Source organism: Hemiscyllium ocellatum, chromosome 18 (assembly GCF_020745735.1).
Source record: "Hemiscyllium ocellatum isolate sHemOce1 chromosome 18, sHemOce1.pat.X.cur, whole genome shotgun sequence".
Classification (NCBI taxonomy): domain Eukaryota; kingdom Metazoa; phylum Chordata; class Chondrichthyes; order Orectolobiformes; family Hemiscylliidae; genus Hemiscyllium; species Hemiscyllium ocellatum.
The window spans coordinates 35,277,209-35,299,031 of record NC_083418.1 but is presented as its reverse complement, the minus strand read 5'-3'; positions in this window follow the sequence as shown (position 1 = coordinate 35,299,031).

The window sequence follows — 21,823 nt, the reverse complement described above, 5'->3', positions numbered from 1 at the left end:
TGAATAGTAAAGGCAGGCATAGGGGATGGAGAATTGGTTTTCTAAAAGCAAACAGTAAGTATAAATGGATCATTTTTAGTGTGGAAAGATGTGATGAGGGGATTGGCACTGGTGCAGTTCTGGGGCCTCATCTAGTTACAGTTTATATTTATGACTGATGAAGGAACCTGATGGATGCTTGCCAAATTTACAAGTGACACAAAGACAGATAGGTAAATAAATTGTGAAGACATAATGGATTTGGCTAGGTTCACTGAGTAAATTTTCAAAATTGCAGATGGAGTATTGTGTAGGAAAATGTGAACTTGTACAGCTTACCAGGAAGGCTACTAAAACAGTATTTTATTTGAATGGATAGAGATTACAAAACTCTGAGCTACAAGGGGATCCAGGAGTCCTGTAAATAAGTTATACAAAGTTAGTATGCAGATGCAAGAAGTGATTAGGAAGGCATTTGGAATGTTGCACATTATTGCAAGAAAAATGGAATATAACAGTCGAGATGTTTTAGTACAGTTGCACAGGGTATTTGCAAAACTATGTCTGAAGTAATGTGTATAATTTTGGTCGCCTTATTTAAAAATGATATAAATATATTAGCAGTTTAGAGAAGTTTCACTTGGTTGAAACCTGGAATGAGGATGTTGACTTGTGAAAGAAACATTGGACAGTTTGGGTCTGTAGCCATTTGACTTTAGAAGAATAAAGATGACCTTATGGAGAAATATAAGATGTTGAGAGGATTTGGATGCTGAAAGGATGCTTTCCCTTGTTGGGGAGACCAGAACGAGGAGACACAATTTAAAAGTACGGGTTCTTCCATTTAAATGGAAACAAGGGGAAATGTTTCTCTCTGAGTGTTTTTAGTATTTGGAACTCTTTCTCAAGATTCTGAGGAATCTAGGATCATTGAATGTTTCTAAGTCAGTGATAGATTCTTGATGAACAAATGCAATCAGGGGTTTTGATAGAAAGGTGGAGTTGAGGTTGTTGTATTAGTGTGTGAAGGTATGTAAAGGTTAGTACTAAGGAGTGCCTCACACACCATGTACTGTGATTGGAGACAACAGCTTGTGATATCAAAGGAGTTAGGTGTGGCATCTGGGTCTCCCTTATAGTCCCTTTAACTATGTGCGTCTGATTAATTCAATTTGCACATAGTTAACATCATGCATTAAAATGTGATTTGTTTAATACAAAAGCTTCTTCTCAAGCAGTTTCCTCTGCTACACAAAACTAGGCAGGCCCTGTAGATCCTTACCAGGAAAGAGGCTGATAGCAGAAAATCCACCAGATAGCTCATGCAACATAACAAATAGTAGTGAAGTTTCATTTTCCAATATGGTGACAAGTATATTCCATTTAGCTGCCCCCTACATACTGGGTGGAGGAGGGGTGGGGGTGGGGGGTGAAAGTTTGATTATTTCTTCAGACAGTGCTTTGATAAGGTTGCTCATGCTGAGAGCCAGTAGCTGGAAGAGTTGACCACTTGGGAACCCATCAGAGAAGGACCTAATGTAAAGATTAAACAAGACGGAACCTGCAGGTGATGTAAAAAAGCATTTCAGAACTGTTCAGACTCTCACTGCAGAAAGAATGAGTGAGGAAGTCCATCAAACTGGCCTGTTTTTTACACCAAAGCAGTTTTAGATTGGATTGGATGTTGGTGAACTGTAGGATCAGTCCTGAGTCATGGTTGAGCTGAAGCGCAAGTGCACATTGGAGGCTTTTTGAGGAAAGTTGGAATTCCTAATGGGAAAGAGGAAAACATTACAAAACAGTACAGTATTAAGGTTGGGAAAACTAGAAGTGCGCAAACTACTTGCAGATCAGATTGAGTATTAACACCAAGGCAACTAGGTACCATAATAATCCAGTACATTACATGGAATCAAGCCACACAGAAGCAATTTAAAATGGGGCTTCAGAACCAGGAACATTCCATTACCAGAATTAAAGCAATAGAAGAAATATTGAGAAGATTAAACAGATATTGACTAATGGAAGAAGAAAGTTAGGAGACTATTGAAGCTTTAGGATGGCACGGTGGCACAGTGGTTAGCACTGCTGCCTCACAGCGCCAGAGACCTGGGTTCAATTCCCGCCTCAGGCGACTCTCTGTGTGGAGTTTGCACATTCTCCCCGTGTCTGCGTGGGTTTCCTCCGGGTGCTCCGGTTTCCTCCCACAATCCAAAAATGTGCAAGTTAGGTGAATTGGCCATGCTAAATTGTCCATAGTGTTAGGTGAAGGGGCAAATGTAGGAGTATGGGTCTGAGTGGTATACGCTTCGGCGGGTTGGTGTGGACTTGTTGGGCCGAAGGGCCTGTTTCCATACTGTAAGTAATCTGAAAGAAAAGGCAGGTGACTCATTAGTTCAACCATGTTAAAGGTGAGAAGCATCTAGTTAAGCTGCACAGAATGTGGTTCATTTAGGAAAACATGATGAAAACAACAGAGACTATGGGCTAGAACTGTACAAAATGGAAACATCTAGGTAAAAAGCTTTAAAAGGAGAGGATTCCTCTTGTACAGCCACAAAGCACATGATTCATTCAGGAAATCTGTAAGTGAATGTGAATTGTTATTAAAGCAGCAGACAGAGGGATGCATTCAGTAGAGCCCTTAAGGAAATGAAAATGATTTATTAAGGCCCTGATTTGGTATTCATCTAGATTAGATTCCCTACAGTGTGGAAACAGGCCCTTCAGCCCAACAAATCCACATCGATCCTCCAAAGAATACCCCACTTCCCTCTGGCTAATGTACCTAACCTGCAAATCATTGGACTGTGGGAGGAAACCAGATCACCCGGAGGAAACCCACACAGACACAGGGAGAATGTGCAAACTCCATACAGACAGTCACCCGAGGCTAGAATCAAACCTGGGACCCTGGTGCTGTGAGGCAGCAGTGCTAACCACTGAGCCACCATGTGGCCCTTAAAAGAAAAGCTACAAGGAAGGCAGGCATGATCAATTTTTCTCACAAAAGGTGGGACTTATCCATTTCACTTGCAGAAAGGGGGAGTCCTCCACTTTATTCACAGAATCCTTCATTTTGACTGTACAAATATGTGAAAAGCTTCCAGTACAATGGTACGCAACGTCAACAAGGACTTGTTGTGTGGATATCACATAGAAAGACATGGCAGCAGTAATAATATTGCCTGGAAGATTTAATTTCAGATGAGGAGCAAACAGAACTCACAATTGAATGGGGAAGGCCAAGCATGTCATCCAGACAAACAAATCGCCTTTGAAGAAAGTACTGACTTTTACAGCATTGCTGAGTTTTTTCAGAGTTGCTGATGGGCAAAAAGCTGAAGACTGAGTTCCTTATCCTACCATAGGAGTTGTCCCCACAGTTATGCCTCTGAGACGACGAAGACGTATCTGAACAGAAGAAATACTATACAAAGAGAGTTCATACTACAATAGGTGGTTAACATTTTTAGGTCAAAGGCAACAGATGGGGCTATGGAACTTTAACAGGAATGGGAGAAAGTGAGGACTGCAGAGGCTGGAGATCAGAGTCAAAAAGTGTGGTGCTGGAAAAGCACAGCCAGTCAGCCAACATTCAAAGAGAGGAGAATCGACAATTTGAGCATAAGCTCTTCCTGATGAAGAGCTTATGCTCCTGATGCTGCCTGACCGGCTGTGTTTTTCCAGCACCACACGTTTTGGCTTTAACAGGAATGGCGTGGTTATTCAAAGAGCTGCAGACAGTTTAAATATTATAACATTGTGTCATGTTTCATACTTAAAACCATTCCATATTTAGAGATATCTGATGACAAAGGGGAAGTGAGGAAATTACAGTTCCTTACTTCAGAATTGGAAAATGGCTTTCCATTTATCTTCTGGATTCAGTTTACCTATTAATTCAAGCATCTTTCTTCAGGAACTATCTCCCTCACCCAACATCACACCCCCTTCCTTGTCTCATTATCCACATTCCCCAACTCCTGCCTGCCACTTCAACTGTTCTGATGTCCTCCACAGTAACTCTAGTCTCCACTAACCCTCATTATCCTTACCACTTGATCTCTGATCTACCCATCTTTGAGATCCCAATCTTCTTATTTCCCCCTGACCCTACCTCTAGCCTTTAGGATAATTGTGTCTGTCCTCTCTTCTCCTTGCTGACTTGTGTCAAAGGGCTCCATGACAGGCAGCAATTCTACCTTTCAATTTGTCCAACTGTTGCTGGGAAACAGAGACAATAGATGTTAATCTTGTCTTTACAGAGCGTCTCGAAAACCTTTTCTTTTTCCGACCTCTAAACATCTTCCTTCATCCTTCTAGGATTATTTTTAGTTCAATATTTGATGTTTGAAGGAAACTGATGTGAGTTTTGACAATTGTTAGCTAACTTTATCATCTATGCTTATGATATTGTGCTCACAACGTTAAAAAAGTGGGTAATGTGATATTGAAAATCGAACAGCTCGCTAATATTTTCAAATATTACATTCACAGGCACTTCAATGCCTGGACTACCATAAGGCTGTTCAGGTACAGCTTCTATCTGCATGGCATTTTGCAAGTGATCCTTGGTAGGATGGAGTCTGAGAAATGATTAATAATAATAAAAAAATAAATAAAGATAACAAGCATACTTTTCCGAGTTTTAGCTTGCTTCTTTCTTTCTTTTACTTATTTTCAAGCAACTATTTACCAATTTGATGAGCAATTGATCTGCTTGGGAATTACAGTTTATCTTAATGTTCCAGGACTCTGGAGGAATAAATTGGTTATGTTCATAGCTGATGATTAAGGTTCAAACACTGGACTGTAAGGTGATCAGAGCCTAACATACCATATTCTAGCAAGAGTCAACATTACTCAGAAAAAAAAATCATGACTACATTTGTATTTTAGTAGTGAATCTCCTGACAGCGTCCACACAATGCACTGTTCCATTGTAAGAGGATATCAGTGTGTGAAAATAAGAGTCAAGTTCCAGCTCTGCAGTGAAAAGAAATTGTAAAGAGGTTGGTAGGAGGTTTCCCCAGAGACAGGGAAACATTATTTGCCCATTCACTGGATATTGAATAGTACTTTCCTTAGTCACCAGAGACAAAAATAGAGCATGCCTCTCCTTATAATAAAGAAGCCACCAATTAGATTTGCTGATTTTCTGAAAAAGGATTTTACAAGAGTGATACAATATTTGAGAAAAGTTCATTTTCATCACACCCTTTTTATCATTAAAGTATCGAACTGCACTTAGTGTAACATATGTTTTCTACTTATATATCCATTTTTAAACCAGTACCTTAATTCAGACGAGCTACTAATCTTGAAAAATGACACATCATTTATCAACCTTGTGTATATACGCAAACATTATTTTTGAATTCAAAGTGAAACCAAAAGGTAACTGGTGAACTATTTAGAGTTTTTATGAAATGTAATCACCTATTTTTCTCTACTCTTTTCACCACAAATATCCTTCTTAATTTCTCATATTGTTTCTTCCAGTTGTATTTGCAGCAGATGAAGTCCTGTCTTGCCATCATTGATTTTTGCTGTCAATACTACTATCATTTGTGACAGTTCAAATTCGTGAGCTGAGAAGAGATTCTAGATTCATTTATATTTATAATAACACAATGCTATTGACTTTAGCCTGCAGGAGGTTAATTCTGCACAGGATAAAACCATTTAGTTATGTGATTAGATTCAGAGGGACAGTGTAAAATATAGTTTTGTGCAAGAGATATCAATTTGTGACATTGATGCCAACAAATAGAGGGTGGTGCAGTTGGGTAAATTGCCATGGGAGCTCACACTAAAGAGTAACAAATGGACAGCCAGTCACTGACACAGAGAGAGCTCAGAGTGATTCTAAACAAGTTTCTGTCTATCACAATGAGTGAATACAATCGCAGTCGATCCTTCTGCCTTTTCAGGGTTTGAGGAAAGTATTTTTAGATGTTTGGTCATCAGTAAAGCAAATTTAGTCTGTGACAGGGGATGGAGTAATGCACATTTTTCAGAATACAAGACATTTTTGAAGTAGTTTGAAATCCATTATAAGCTTATATATTCCGTGCTTTATTAGATAAAGAATAAACGAGTTTGTCAGTTTATAATTTACCATTGTCTTAATAGTGTGCCCATCAGTCGCCCTGCTGGAAGATAGGACAACTGCAAACTAATAACCAGTTCACACAAAGTGTTTTAATTTCTAAGACTTTAGGTTATGCTAATGTGTGACTGGTCATGTGTGTGCAGTAGTGCCTAGTCTCTGATCACCTTGGCTGTCTTTGCAATTGGATAAAGATGTTGTACCACCTGGTGGTTGATGCATACTCAAACATAGACATCTTCCCTACTCCCACTCCCCATTCTCAAAATAAAGTTTGCAGCTTGGAATACCAGAACACACATAGACAACCCCTCACAGCAACAAGCCTGAAAATCTCACTGCTATCATTATTTGGGAACACTGATTCTATAACATTAGTATTTCTTCCCTGAATGAGACACAGTGGACAGCTGAAAGAACAACTGCTACACCTGCTTCTGGTAGGGTAAGACAGAAGAAATATGCTCACCCTATGGTTTGACTTCACTCATAAAGTAACAAACCTAGCAGATTATCTCAAATAATTGCCTATTTCCAACATCAAAGCAGTACAGCCCCGGCCATCATATATAAACCCCAGTGTGAGAGACATTAAGACTGTTTTGACAAGAATGACCAGCAGGTCCATGAGTCACGAAATTGCAAGTGCAAGCTCTTCCAGAAATTCAGAGGAAAGAAAGCAAGTCCACAGACAAATGACAGATGAGGTTCAATATAGAATCCATGACCTAAAGAGTGGGCGGAAAGAATGTAACATATTCAGTAAATCACTGATAGCCACTTGTGCATGAATTCCTCAGTGCAGTCAAGATTATCTATGGTCCAAAATCCGACCATAATGAGAGTAACGAACGGAGTAGCACTCATCAAAGATAGAAGCAACCAGTGCTCATTGGAGGGAACACTTTGAGGATCCCCTCAAATGAGACTCAGTCATTAATATAAGTGCCTTTTATGTCATTCCACAGCATGGTACCATTGAGTACAACCTCAATTCCAAATGAAGTGGAATAAAGTATTCGACTGTTGTGTTATGTCTCATGGTCAGTATGTCAGCACACCTTTAAGAGACCTGCTTTTTATATCATTATTGCATTGTGTTACAATGACTTGATCAAAATCTCACACTTCATTTACACTGGATCACTTAAAGCGTCTCACTCTCCTTGAAGCATGCATCACTGGGGTAAGCTAATATATTAATACAAGCCAGACACTTATGTACGTATGAAATCAAATATTTGTATATACTATTTAGTTGTGAATCACGTCAGTTAGATTCTTCAACATCACAATATCTATGTCCAATTTCCTTTATGTTATGAAGGACAACATAAACATTGCTAGATTAATTAAAACACTGTTGGAGGCAACCATGTAACAGCACCAGCTGGGAACCAACTAACTAGGCCAGAATGAAATATGGTGGAGAAGCACTCTTGGCCTCTTCTCCATCATGTGGAAGGAAGCAAGCATGTCAGGGGATCTCCAAAACACTCTAAGAATGGGACCAATTAGAGTTACTACATAGAGGTCTGATGCCTGCGACAAAGCAAATCATTACCTCCCCAATATCATCCCCATCATCTACTTAATGTTTGAAGAGCTCCTTCAGGAGTCACAATGTGGTTTCCATCCAACAAGACGCACAGTGGACATGATCTGCACAGTGAGGCAAGTCCAAGAGAACAGCAGCAATCTTTAAACATAGCCTCCTTGATGTCATGAAGACTTTTGATTCCAGAAGGAATCTCTGCACTTGAATTTGTCATTGTCCTCCACCTCCCACACAAAATTATGGAAGCCATGATCCTCAGCAATGGAGAATGAAGGCTATTCTGTATCTTTTGTAATGCAACACACCACCTTAAACCCATGAACCCCGCCCCCCCCCCACACCACCACCACTATCACCACCACCACTGCAGGTGAGTTTCTGTCCATAATGAATGGGAACTGTTTAACCTCCATGGCCTTCAATCCAGTGCCAAGCCCACCTCAAGCTTTGTCATTGAGCCCCCCGCAGCACACAGACAGATGTTGTATGTGCGCAGACTCAGAGGCTGAGCTCCAAATCATTATCGATGCATTCACAGAGGTGTATGAGAGGGTGGGACAAGTGAAATAACTAGAAGTCAACGGTTCTGTACCAGCTTTCTCCTGCCATGCAACACTGCCCGCAACCTATCAAGACTCACAATGAGCCACTGGACAAGATGGACCAATTCCCAAACCATGAAAGTCTCTTTTAAGTCAGGGCAAACTTCAATGATGAAATTCAACATTGCTTCCAAGGTGTCAGTGCAGTTTTCAGTTCTCTGCTGAATAGAATGTTTGGTAACAAAAACCTCAAACCTGGCACTAATCTCATAGTTTAAAAGGCAGCTACTTTCCCTGCTGTGTGCATTGAAGTAATGGACAAAGTATAGCAGATACCTCAAATCCCAAGATAAATGTAATAGCCATACCTTTGTAAAATCCAATGGCAGAATTGTTGGCACAATATTAATGCCATCTTTAGGCAACATCTCCAGCATTGAGTTGCTGGATATGGTTAATCAACTGTGTTGAGCCACATCATCCAAATGCTTGACAGAAAACTCCTGACGATGTTGTCTACCCTGAGCTACATCATGGAAAATGATTACTGTGAGGGCAGGGGAAATGTTTCAATAACAGTCTCAAAGCTTCCCTGAAAAGTGCAATATTCTAGCCAATTCATGAGACTGTCCAAACTGAAGAAGAAGAAGCATCCATGAAGGTGCCAACATTTAATCATCTCCAACAGGTCCAGGTAGATAGAGGTTAAGTATAAACAGTGGGAGAAGTATGTGAGATGTGAAACATTCCACCCATTGTCTCTTCAAACACAAGCAGCCTCCTTTGTGGCAGGGTTTGTGGAACCAGCATTAGACTATTTAGCCACCTCAGGTCTCACAACTCTGAAAGGAAAAAAAACATTCTTAGATCAAGGCCCTGCCTAAGCAGCAGCAGAACAAATGTGGAGAAGTTAAATTCCTCTCTATCGAAGTGCAGGATCTATGTACAATTAGGTTTGCTGATACTAAACCTGAGGAAATATACACTAATTGAATCCTCCAGCTTAGGATGCTATTCAGCCCATTGTATCTGGGGTAGCTCTTGGGAAGACTATCCAATTAGCTCTGGTGCCTAGCATTTCCCCAAACACCCTGCAATGTATTGGTTCCTTCATGGATTAATTTGAATTTCTTTTGGAAGCTATTAGCCCACCATCTGGTCAGGTAATGCCATCCCGATCAAAATATCTCACTGTGGAGAAAAATCTCCTCAGCTTTGTTGTGATTCTTTTACCAACTATCACAAGTCTGTGCCTAGAGATTATCCAACCTGCTATAGGCACCAACAGTTTCTATTGATTAATATGTCTTGTTTGAAACATCTCCATTAAAAACACCGTTCTAAACTTCAGAAGGATGTTGTGAAACTTGAAAGGGTTCACAAAAGATTTACAAGGCTGTTGCCAGGGTTAGAGAATTTGAGCTATAGGGAGAGTCTGAATAGGCTGGGGCTGTTTTCCCTGGAGCGTTGAAGGCTGAGGGGTGACCTTATAGAGGTTTACAAAATTATGAGGGGCATGGATAGGATAAATAGACAAGGTCTTTTCCCTGGGGTCGGGGAGTCCAGAACTAGAGGGCATAGGTTTAGAGTGAGAGGGGAAGGATATAAAAGAGACCTACGGGGCAACCTTTCCACACAGAGGGTGGTACGTGTATGGAATGAGCTGCCAGAGGAAGTGGTAGCGGATGGTACAATTGCAACATTTAAAAGGCATCTGGATGGGTATATGAATAAGAAGGGTTTGGAGGGATATGGGCCAATGACTGGGAAGTGGGGCTGGATTAGGTTGAGATATCTGGTTGGCATGGACGAGATGGACTGAAGGGCCAGTTTCTGTGCTGCAAATCTCCATGACTCTATGACTCACCCATCGCATCATACACCTATACTTCCGGCAACAAGTGGATCTCTTCTCATAAAGATTAAAAACATCCAATCAGCTGGCTCTGGTGTTTCGATCCCTTCCATTAGACATTGAGTCAAACTTCTCTAAATGCTTTTTCCCTCCAATAGTGTCAAATATTTCTCTTGTTACTCTCCTATCTCCTATCATATCTATCTCTAGCTCCTTTCACCCTGTTCCTACCAAGCAGTCGGTCGCAAAACTTTGATTTCTGGTCCACATATCAGCTGCTTTTGGTAATACAGATATCCCCTGCTTTTTAAATATTCACTTTATGCAATTTTGCTTTGCTGAAAGACTTACTTTGGTGCCTGTTTTCCTGAATCCAAAGAGGATTTTTGCTTTTACGAAAATGGCAATAATTATTGCCATATAAATCACGCACCTTTGTTTTATGCCATTTATGGCTTTACAAAAGATTTCCTGGGAACATTCTACTTTTGAATAGTGGGGGATACCGGGTAGGTACGGCTACCCCCTACCCCTGAAATCATTGCCCATCTCTTAAAACAAACCTTTGTCCCCTCTATTCTGAAAAAAAATGTCCAGCTCCAAGCTCCAATTCCTTTAAAATACTGTGAAAATCTTGTTTCCCATATGCACTTCGAACTTTCTTTCAACTCCATTTGTCAATTCCCGTGAATCATATTCTCTCCTGCCAGTGTACTGATTTATCCCTTATCAATGCCAGAGATCACAACTCATTTGATTGATTGTGGCAGTATCGCTGTGGCATTTCTCAGCATTTCCATTGCAGTTACATTAGACGATTGGGAAAACCCTTACAGATATTCACCTTCCTTAAGCTTTGCTGTGATTTTGATTGGAAATTGAGAATAGTGTTTTTGTATCAGCACCATCTGGAGGACATTAAAATGTATCTGTCTATTTCAGATTCCATGACACTCTATGATGAAGAGTAAGAAGGTATCCCATTGTCCTGACCAACATTTACATCCACCAATCACACCATCACTGAGCAGATTAACTGGTCATTTATGTGGTTGTTTTCTTAGAACACAGAAATTGCAGAACAACTGTCATATTTTCCTGAATATGTGTTGCTAGGTTCCAAATCATTTTCTTTTCATTGGTACAGTTTCCAGACATTTCATGGAATGATAGTATACAATATAAATGCAAATCATTTTCTATCATGCAAAAACATTACTGTAGCTCTGAGATTTGTCCACTTGTGGGTGCTATGAGATTGCTTTGATTTAACTTGTGCACTCAATTCCACAAAAAGTTCTCCAATTTCACCTCTGACATACAGCCGCAAGAGCTGGGGTTACAACTATACTCATTTTGTTCCGGTCTGCAATACCAGCTCTTTTGACGCAGACCACATTGGCTGTGATCAGCATTAATTCCCCTGAGATCCTCTTCAATCAGAAAATTATCTAACAACCTCTCAAGAAAAAAACCTTTAAATATTAAACAAAAACTGCAATTTCAAGGGTCCCTGAATGTTGACTTTGTTTTCTCTCCACGGGTGCTGGCAGTCTTTCTGAATTTCTCCAGCAATTTCCAGTTTTGATTCAGATTTATAGCATCTGCAGTTCTTGGTTTTGTTTTAGTGTGTAATTATTAATTTCATCTTTGACATTATGGTACAAACTTTCCTTTAAATCTGTTGTAAAGGAAAATTAGCCCAACATCAATTTTTGGCATAAACCTCTATGAGTTTAGGTGTTATTATCCTATGACTCAATTTCCAAAAAACTAGATGACATAGTTGCAAAAATGTAGCTTACACTTTCTTTCTGCAGTAAAAAGTGAGGTCTGCAGATGCTGGAGATCAGAGCTGAAAATGTGTTGCTGGTTAAAGCACAGCAGACCAGGCAGCATCCAAGGAACAGGAAATTCGACGTTTCGGGCAAAAGCCCTTCATCAGGAAAGCCCTTCCTGATGAAGGGCTTTTGCCCGAAACGTCGACTTTCTTTCTGCACTTGAGCTAAACAGGCTGTAAGTTTTATAGCTTTAAAAATTGAAGCAATAACTTGTGATTTTGTTATATTCTGGGCTTTATTTATCTTTCCTCATTGAAATACAAAATATGATTTTTGTATCTTTACATGCATTTACGTGACATCAGAAGGATTGCCACCAAAACTGGAAAATGTCTACATTTGCATTTTCTTCAATGCAGTGCACCTAAGGTCCATCAAAGATGTTTTGATGGATACAGAAACACTTATGGAATATTATGGATAGGGTAAGTAGAGGGCATCAGTTTAAGGTGAGAGGGGAAAGATATAAAAGGATCCTAATGGGCAACTTTCTCATGCAGAGGGCAATGCATTTATGGAAAGGAAGTGGTGGAGGCTGGTACAATTACAACATTTAAAAGGCATTTGGATGGGTACGTGAATAGGAAGGGTTTAGAGGGATATGGACAAAATGCTGGCAAATGAGACTAGATTAATTTAGGATATCTGGTCGGCATGGACGAGTTGGACCGAAGGATCTGTTTCCGTGCTGTACATTTCTATTACTCTAAGTTCACTGCACTGAGATCACAAGTTTTATGTTTTGAAATCATAAGGATAGGATCATCTTCATGAAATGGTGAGGCATTAAAGAAACGTCGTCCTTCACAAGGTAAAGCAATGACGCATTTTAGAAAGAGTGACATTTTAATGATGGCCGAATGTAGACAGATCATTAAGGACAATAGGTCTCTGTGCTCTCTGGAGAGTGGTTATAAATACTGCTGCTTTGAATTAATTGTTTAATATTTAACTCATTATCATCTAGATCGTGATCATTCCACTGGCCTCCCTCATCTTATATTAACAACTGACTTCATGCAGATGAAAAGGTTGTAATTAATATTAATTAGAAACTTAACAAGGTGTCAAGAAGAAAATGAGTCAGGTCTGCTTATTACATTCATCATAATCGAGCAAATGACTGCGTTTTCTGCTCTCTTAAACATGCTGATTGTTGCTGTTTAGTTTAATTGATGCTGACCATTCTTTAGGACCTCATCTTATGTGAGTTCCCTTGTGCTGATCGCAATGATCAACGTTATTGTGCTGCCAACATTTGTTATGGACCAGTCCAGATCCCCTCAAGCATTTTAAGAAGGTAACCCAGACCTTAACTTTATTTTTAGGCAAAAATGTAAAATGGATATTCCAGGAGTGATACAGCTGGTCACACCACTCAGTTTTAAACAAAACAGGATTCATCTAAAAACTTTGTATGAAACATGAATAAAAGGAAACATCATTTAGAATAACTTAACTTATTTGATAACCCAACTGTCACAATATTGCAACTTACGAAGGAGCTGGTCCAATCCCTGCAACATCCCATAAACACACCCTTGGCACAGGGTAAATTCAAACAAGGTTCTTACAGACAGGAGAGATTTCAGAGAAAAGGTTCAGGCAAGACCTCAGTTGAAGCATGGAACCTATTTTCACTGTAGCTGTTTCCTTAGGTTCATAGCAGTTTTTTTGACTCCTTGCTAAAAATAAACAAACTACAAAAAAACCTGAATTGGGAGAACTGACCAACCCCCTGCCATTGTTTAAAGTCAGCTCCTCTGAAACATATCGGCACCTCTGCCTTTATGACCCCTCGTGAGAACAACCAAGGACAACATAACCGTGTTAAACGGGCAGCATCGTCACACATTCTACAAGCTCTGACTGTTCAGCAGGGGACACTGACTGGTGATAACTGACTGGTGGGAACTCTTCGAGTAAAAAATGAGGTCTGCAGATGCTGGAGATCACAGCTGAAAATGTGTTGCTGGTCAAAGCACAGCAGGCCAGGCAGCATCTCAGGAATAGAGAATTCGACGTTTCGAGCATAAGCCCTTCAGATGAAGGGCTTATGCTCGAAACGTCGAATTCTCTATTCCTGAGATGCTGCCTGGCCTGCTGTGCTTTGACCAGCAACACATTTTCAGCTGGTGGGAACTCTTGTTTGGATTTGCTTCCTCTTTTTGAAATCCCGAAGCCTGAATTTTCACTCTCCTGTCAGAACTGCTACATTGGAGGGGTGTGGTGCAATGGGAATTGTAGTGGGTGTTCCTGGATGTTACATGGATTCAAAGATGGGCCCCATATGCCTAAGGGGACTTAGTAAGGTATGAAGCATAGGTCAATTTGTGAGGTAGGAATTCAATGGTTTAGCACCAGCGACAATGTCACTGAGCAGTCCAGTAAGTACAAATTCTGTAAATATTATTCAAATTGTTAGTGGCCCTGGAACAGTGTTATAAAGCAAAGGTTGATGTTCCTCTGAGAACTAAAACCATAACACACAAAAAGGAACACCTGGCCCTATAATCTGTAAAAAGAATGTGAAAAGTAGTGCAAGCTGCTTTTCAGCAACTTCTAGTGGTTAAATAAAATAAATCACTGATACGCACATTAAAATCAACAAGTAGCATTTTATCTCACTCTGACAGTGAACAAATGAACTAAGCTATTAACAAACTAAATGAATCCCTTCTAACTACTATTCCCAAATAAAACAAGATTCTAATGTTACCCTGTTCCAAGAAATACAAGTCCCACTCATATGAAAAAAACATTTAGTCTCTTGAAATTACAGCCAGTTTAAGTGTCTTTCAGAATGTTCTGTATATTCTCCATAGCTTCTTCTGTCAGGAATATTAACTATATGTGCCGTTGGTATCATTGTGAATTAGATGGTGCTTTCTTTAAGTCATAGAGGAGGCTCTGAGAGCCAGCCATTCTCTCTTGAGAGCTGAGGGCTGTTAGATCTGGCGGATGGCAGCTTGTTCTGTCCAACTGCTTAGTTCTTTTATACCCTTGATGACATATTGATATTGGTCCTACATTGTCAAAACCATCAGACTTAAATTTAATAGGTTTTTGGTATCTAAGTACACTAGGATCTTGATTATCTGATCGAGACGGGCGGGGAGTACTTTGTTTGATTGTTCGGATAATTGATTTGATCGTAAACCAGCAGTAATTTATGAGTGCCAGTTAACCAAGCATTTCACAGTTATCCGGCATTGCATGTCATCATGCCATTTAACTGATATCTGAATGCTGAGTTGCCTAATGCCATTTTTATGGGACCTTGAGATATTGTTCGATAATCCAAAGTTCGGGTAATTGATGTTTGGATATCGGAGTTGTACTATGCCTGGTTCAAATTGATTGGCTAAATTCAAAAGCCTGTTGTCTTGGTAGAAACTGCTGCTATGCTTGCTAACTGTATGGATTATAATTGTGCTGGAAAAGCACAGCAGGTCAGGCAGCATCCGAGGAGCAGGAAAATCGAGGTTTCGGGCAAAAGCCCTTCATCAGGACTGGAAGCAGGAAGCCTCCAAGGTGGAGAGATAAATGGGAGGAGGGTGGGGAGAAGGTAGTGGACTTCACCAATTTCCTCATTTCCCCTCCCCCACTTTACCCCAGTTCCGACCTTCCAGCTCAGCACCATCCTCATGACCTGTCCTACCTGCCAATCTTCCTTCCTACCTATCCACTTCACCCTCCTCTCTGACCTATCACCTTCATCTTCACCCCCATTCACCTATTGTGCTCTTTGCTACCTTCTCCCCAGCCCCATCCTCCTCTCATTTATCTCTCCACCCTAAAGGCTCCCTACCTTCATTCCTGATGAAGGGCTTTTTGCCCGAATCGTAGACTTTCCTGCTCCTCGGATGCTGCCTGACCTGCCGTGCTTTTCCAGCACCACTCTAATCTAGACTCTGATTTGCAGCATCTGCAGTCCTCCCTTTTACCTTGCTAACTGTATGGCCTTTTGATACAAATGTTTCTATTCAGATGTACTTGGAAACTTTCAAACAGCTGCTCACAGAGATCCATGTTAAATCTCAAAGCACAGAAAAAGCACATGATCTTTTAAAAGGACCACACGATGCTTTCCCTCCAGCACTTTACAAACACCAAATTCTACCTTCCTGCCTTCCAATCCACAAGTACTGTACCCAACTTCGCAACAACAGATGGTCCATCACAGGCTTTCCACAGGAAATAATAATCATTGTTGGTGCCTATTCACATTGTACTGAAGGTATGCGCTGATCCAATGAAAGAAAGGAGAAGAATTCATGAGGGAGCGGTGGGATGGTAGCTTCTTGCATTCACTACCTGCCAAAGGTGCTCTGCAGTAACGCAATTAATTATTATGAAATGGAAATAGAAACTGCTGGGTAAATTTAGCAAATTTTGGATGGCATGTTAAAATGGAAAATGACCACATGGTCAGGTCAGGTTAACAGACTGAGCTGCCATCATGATGTTCGCTTTGCCTCCAATGGGGTATTTGTACCTGAAGGGGCAATACAGCGTAAGAAGCAGATGTGAGCAACATCGTCAAAGAAACATAGAGTTCTTCAGCAAAGGAAAGGCCCTTCAGCCCATCGAGTCTGCATTCTAATTCCATTTTCCAGCACTTGGCTCATAGCCTAGTATGCCTGAGCATTGCAAGTGTACATCTAAATTTTTATTAAATGTCATGAGAGTTTTTACTCTGACAGGCAGTCAGTTCTAGATTCCCACAACCCACTGAGTGAGATAATTTTCCTCACATCCCATCGAAATCTCTTGTCTCATATAAACAAAGATTTTTCCTGTCTACTCTCAGCCCCTCGTAATTTAATATATCTCAATCATGTCCACCCCACTCAATCGCCTCTGCTCCAAGGAAAGTAACTCCAGTCTAACTAATCTCTCTTTTTTTATTAAAACTGTCCAGCCCAGCTCATTCCATGCATGCACCACCCTCTGTGTAGGAAAGTTGCCCCCCTTGGGTCCCTTTTGAATCTTTCCCCTCTCACTCTAAATGTATGCCCTCTGGTTTTGGACTCTCCCACCCCAGGGAAGGGACTTTGTTTATTTATCCTATCCATGCCCCTCATGATTTTGTGAACCTCTGTGGGGTTACCCCTCAGCCTCCAACGCTCCGGGGAGAGCAGCCCCAGCCTGGTCAGCCACTCCCTGTGGCTCAAACTCTCCTTGGGATGTTCTTCTCTGAATCCATTCAAGTTTCATAACACCCTTCCTAGGGCAGGGAGACCAGAGTTGCATGCGGTATTCCAATAGTTGCTGGACCGGTGTCCTGTACAGCTGCAGCGTGGTCTCCCAATTCCTGTGCTCGGTGCACTGACCAATGGAGGAAACCGTACCATGTGCCTCCTGCACTGTCCTGCCTGCCTGTGACTCCACTTTCAAGGAACTGTGCACCTGCACTGCAAGATACGACAATAATAAATCAAATCACATCAACAATTGCTGCCACAGCTTTACAGACCCAGGTTCGATTCCAGCCTTGGGTGACTATCTGTGTGAGGTTTGCACATTGTTTACCATTGCTGCATAGGTTTCCTCTGGGTGCACCATTTCCTCCCACAGTCCAGAGATGTGTTTGGTTAGGTGGATTGGCCAGGCTAAATTTCCCCTGTGTTCAGGGATGTGCAGGCTAGGTGGATTAGCCACGGGAAATGCAGGGTTACGGAAATAGGATGGTGGTAGGGGAGGGTCTGGGTGGGACATTCTTCATAGTTGGTGCCGACTCAATGGGCTGAATGGCCTTTTTCTGCACTGTAGTGATCCTATAATATCCTGATGAATCTCCTCTGCACCCTCTCCAGTACAATCACATCCCTTCCGTAATATGGATTCCAGAAATGCACACAATACTGTAGCTGTAGTCTAAACAATGTTTTATACAATTCCAGCATCATCTCCCTGCTTTTAAACTCTATGCCTCAGGTAATAAACACAAGTATCCGATATGCCTGTTTAAACAGCAGTCAGCCCCATCAACCCCACTTGAATGCTACCCTAGGCCTTGGGAGGTCACGGTGGAGATATCAAGAGTTTCTCAGCACCCTCATCTTCTTTCATCTACCTAATCCCTCTGTTAGATTTCCCATCGGCTCCAAGGCTGTATTGTAGTCAGCAGCCTGCTTCCACCTCCTGTGAAGCAACAAAAGGACACTTTGTAGGAATATACATGATAGCAAAGTGCCATCTTGCCCAGAGTACTGATTAACTCACCTTTGTAACACTTCTCATTTTTTAAATATCACAGTGAAGCACTTTTTGAAGATTAGACTAGATTTTCTACAGTGTGGAAATAGGCCCTTTGGCCCAACAAGTCCACACCGCCCCTCCGAAGAGTACTCCACCCAAACCCATTCCCCTGACTAACACGCCTAACACTGTGGGCAATTTAGCATGGCCAATTCACCTGACCTGCATATCTTTGGCTTGTGGGAGGAAACCAGAGCACCCGGAGGAAACCTATGCAGACACGGGGAGAATGTGTAAACTCCACGCAGTCAGGCAGGAATCAAACCCAGGTCCCTGGTGCTGTGAGGCAGCAGTGCTAACCACTGGGCCACCGTGCCACCCGATGTATCATACGGTCTCAGATATCCTAGTGAAGCACTTTTTAAATAAATCGACATGGGTGCATAGTTTGATGTGTGTTTGTACACTATAAACTTCAAAAAGAATGTTACGTAAAGTTACATCAATACATCCCAGTGATAATGAAGGTGGCTTCTCACATCAATGTCTTTGGCAGCAAGGGTATGGCCAAATTTGTGAGGTTTTGGAAGCCTTCTTCCTTTTCTGGTCTATCATATTGTTTCACAGTCATCTAAGCACTCTTGGACCTATCATATTCGGTAGTAACAAGTGATAGATCAAGGATTGAGATGATCCTTGTGTCATTCATTGTCCATTGTGTTTGAATTTAAGGCAGGCTCAGTGATAGGTTTCATAAATAGAAGGAATTTATCAGGAGTATCTCAGCATGAGTGCTGTTCTAGCAGTTTACAAACACTGATTGGATCTGTCTGGGGAAATCTCCAGTGTTAAGACTGAAATGGCCTTTGTCTGCTGATGTTACATTATCACAGTCTCTCAATGAATCGAGCTAACAGAGAAAGCCAGGATTTATCTAATGTTTTTGGTTGTGGGACAGGGATCCCTTTATAGAGGGTTCAGTTCTGTTCAGATAAATATGGCAATTTGGTTTCAGACTTTTATATATTGCACTTTTTGAATTTGTTTCTGTTTGGCTTCTGCTTTCTTAGCCTTTGCTAGTTTGACTTGTTTTTGGCTTTACTTTGATCTTCTTGTGCTTGGATTTCATTGCTGTCTTCTTTGTATTAATTCTCTTTGCTAACAATTTTTGATTTTCTTGGCTGCTGTTTTCATTAATATTTGTCTCTTGGCTGTCGGTTCCTCCATTGGCTGCTTTTCTTGCCAACTTGTGAGGAGAAACTAGTATTTGTGTTGAAGTCACCCGCACATACAGAAAGGCTTACTGACACTACAGGCCTCTATCATGGCTGACTAATGTCATGGTAACCACATACACAGTTGGTTCTTGGCAGCTATCTACCAGAACTGAGGGCACTGTATAAGTTTGTTTTACCCTAGGACATTTACAGTAGTGAGCCTTTCTGCACAGACTCAGCCCTGGCTGTGTGGGCATGCCTCATAACTTTCCTATAACTATAGAGATGAGAATCCTTCTCACCTCCCCCCCCCCCCACCACAGCTGCTCATGGCATCTCCCCCTTTGATTTGTACTGCTACTATCTGAAAACCCTTGCAGGGGAAATCCTGCAAAGTTCCACCTGAATGGTCAAGGCAGTAGATTTACATTTTGAGAACAGCAGTAGACTGCTTGCTTGTGCTGTATGTGACTACATGGCTGCTGTTGTAATTCCATTCCTGCTCAGTTTGCAGCCACTTAAACAAGGTGATTGGTTAACTATTTAAAGGTGAAAACTGTGTTCCTGGAAAAGCGCAGCAGGTCAGGCAGCATCCGAACAGCAGAAGAATCGACGTTTCAGGCATGAGCCCTTCAGCCACCTCCGCCCCCAGTGACATCACTCACCTGCACAACGACCACGCCGCATGCGTCTCCAACCCCGATCGGCGGAAGTGGCAGAAGGGCTCATGCCCGAAATGTCGATTCTCCTGCTCCGTGGATGCTGCCTGACCTGCTGCGCTTTTCCAGCAACACATTTTCAGCTCTGATCTCCAGCATCTGCAGTCCTCACTTTCTCCTAACTATTTAAAGGGTATGTCTTGTGAGCAAGTTGGGAATTCTTCATTATGAATTTGCTGTGGCAACTACCAAGGAATCTTTGGCACAAATTTGAAGAAAAATCTTGCTATGGTTATAAACCACCTGAACATTGAGAGGATGAAAGGACTTTTAGTTTCTGAAGGTTTCTGGATGCTGATTTGAAGCTGTTATGGTGAAATCATTGATAACTCCCTTATGTAACAGAAGCCTGCCACTGTATCTTTTGTTACGACCCATTTGAGAAGGTGCAATGATTCTCAAGTTCCAATACTCCCAGGGTTGCAACGACTTTATCAAAGTACGTGAAGTTCCCGATGCACATGCCTGTCGGAATCTAGTCAACAGAAAATACTGACCACACACACACACACACACACACACACACACACACACACACACACACACACACACACACACACACACCTACCCGGGTGTCAATCAGAGAGTTGCCATCAAACTGATGACCCAACCCAATTACCTACTTGTAGCCAGCCAAATCTCACTGGGTGTGCATCCCCTGGTGCCAGGCTGTCCACACACAAATCCCCCACTGCTTCAACAATGCAAGCATTGCAAACACACTAAGACTTTTAGTAACTCATTTTTCAAAGTGCAGCAACTCCTTCCACAATCCCTGATTTTAAAATGGTCCTTTTTTTTCTCTTTTGGTCCACAACTAAAATTTCAAATCAGCTAGGAGGCTACTTGCATGCGCAAACAGGGTATCGATTACTGGCTTAATGTAACAGTTTATGGCTGACTGTGATTTCCCAACTAAGTCTCCTACTTAGCTCGAGAAAGAGATTGATGCATCACAATCCAAAGCCACAGAAACCTCTACAGCCACATGCACGACATGGAAATCAACAGACTATAATTCAAGATGGTGCTGTATCATGCCACAAATGTTGATGACCACTTCACGGCTTAATCTCTGTCTTCCTCAAACATTGGTTTTTCAGTCATGTTGAGGTATGACTTTCAAGACTTTCAAGACTGTACACCTTTTACGCAGGGCTATACCTGGTTTCCTTCCTTCTTGTCTTCATCCTTACTTATGTGCTTGGACACTGCCCTTACTCCCCGGCCTGGAGACATGTTCACACCTGTGCATGGTACATATGTCTGAGGCTGCTATGCCATTTTAACTTTTTATTGGGCACAATGCTTCCTTCTGTTATACATTTTCCTTCATGCTACCTTGGTGCTTGAGTCAGTAGCGACAATGAGAAAATGTCTTATTTTGCACCCTACTACTCCCTTGGGTTAAAGTCATTGATTGAATTTTGCCAATTCTTTAGTAGTTAACCTAACTTCTGTGCAATTTCTACAAGGCTTCCTGCATCTCTCCAAAAAGGTGCCATACAAATTCAAGCACCTCTGCAATGCTTTGACCTATTCTTACCAGGTCTAATCTGTACTAGTCATATTTATCACATCTAGCTGACAAAAATACCACCTGACTGAAGGCAGCTGCAGTTTTATATGGACATCCACCTCCACAAAAGACACACATGCAAGGCGTTACCACATTAATATACGCCCTTGCAAATACAGAGGGAGCTGTATTCATGGGAAATAGCCCAGAATTAATGACAGAGAGGCTCTTACCAGGGCTTGATAGGAGAGACTTATCTGGATATCACAGTCAG